Here is a 1,674-nt window from a genome sequence, read left to right as displayed (position 1 = left end):
TTTTCTGTGTTCATACACATAATGCGTGTGCCTGTGGAGGTCAGAGACACTAGACTCCCTGAAGCTGTTTTTACAAGTGGTTTTGAGTCATCAAATATTGGCAATGGGAACTGAACATGAATTTACCGAAGAACAGTGTGCTCATAACCATTCTACTGTATCTCAAGCTCCCTCTTTGTCTCTTTGTTACTTTTATTCTATATTTAAAAAAAAATGCCAATTCTCCAGGTCTTTCTATATCCCCCTTCTTTCGTAAGATTCCCTGCACCCTGGGCACAGGGGTCTTTTCCAAGACTGATACTCCAACCAAGGACCATGCATGGAGATAATCTAGAACCCTTGCACAGAAGTAGCTCATGGCAGCTCAGTGTCCAAGAGTGTTTCCCAATAATAGGAACAGGGACTGTCTCTGACATGAACTCATGGGCTGGCTCTTTGATCACCTCCACCTGAGGGGGGAACAGCCTTACCAGGGCACAGAGCAAGACAAAGAAGCCAGTCCTGATGAGACCTGATAGACTAGGGTGAGATGGAAGGGGAGGACTTCCCTTATCATTGGACTGGGGGAGGGGCATAGGAGAAGAAGAGAGAGGGAAGGTGGGATTAGGAGGAGATGGGGGAGGAGGCTACAGCTGGATACAATGTGAATAAATTGTAATTCATAAAATTAATATAAAAATTTAAAAAAATGGCAATTCTATAATACTGACCCAAATTCTTTAGCTTATTATATCTCTTAATTATAAATACTTCTTCTAATATTTTTTTAATTTTCCATTTTGTACATGTATATGTATATATACATGTATATGTATATGCATATTGGAGTGAATGTGTTCACTAGTACAGGAACCCTAAGAGGCCAGAGAGATTAGAAACTGTGGAGTTGAAGTCACAGTGAGTTACATGCTACTCAGTGTAGAAGCTGTAAACTGAATGTGTGTCTGGAAGAGCAGTATTCTATTTTTGCCTGCTAAGAATTTCTCCAGCCCCAATATATACTTCTTAATGGAATAACATTTCTATACTACTTTTATTCACTTTAATTCCTTGTAGCCCCATCCCTCCTCCATTTCCAGCCACACTTTTCTCCCCTCCTCCATCCACCTCCCTCCTCTTTCCAAAAAAAATCATGGGCCATGTTATGTGTGTTCACTATGGGGAGATCATTGAAATCTAGGCACACTGACTTAAGCTCTTCAGCCTTTCTGGAGCTGCTTGCTTAACAGCCCCAAGGAAACCCAGCCCTTCCCATGCTCTCGCCAAGGTGTTTGGAGCTCTTTGGGTTTGTCCTAGGTTCATATAACAATTCCAACCTTATGAACCCCTTCTCTGAGTTTCTAATGTTTTGCACTAGGATGCCCAGGATTTACCCAAGATCCCAAGTCCTGTGCAGAATTAAAGTGCCTCTATGCCCTGTATACTTGTTTTAGTCACAGTTGGTTTCTGGAGTCTAACAAAAGCCTCACTTGTGGCTGTAACTTCTTTATCTTAGCTGTACTGTTTTCTCCCTAGAGTCTCCAAACTAGTCTCAAACACATGGCCTTCAGACATCCAAACATTCCTTTTAATGTCCCCTTTTTATTCACAAAACTTCTTGATTCTATTTCTAGATGACTTTTTAAATTTTATTTATTTATTTATTTATTTATTTATTTATTTATTTATTTATTT

The sequence above is a fragment of the Psammomys obesus genome, unplaced genomic scaffold (genome assembly GCF_907164565.1).
Source record: "Psammomys obesus unplaced genomic scaffold, mPsaObe1.curated_primary_1811, whole genome shotgun sequence".
Taxonomy (NCBI): Eukaryota; Metazoa; Chordata; class Mammalia; order Rodentia; family Muridae; genus Psammomys; species Psammomys obesus.
This window is presented reverse-complemented; position numbering follows the sequence as displayed.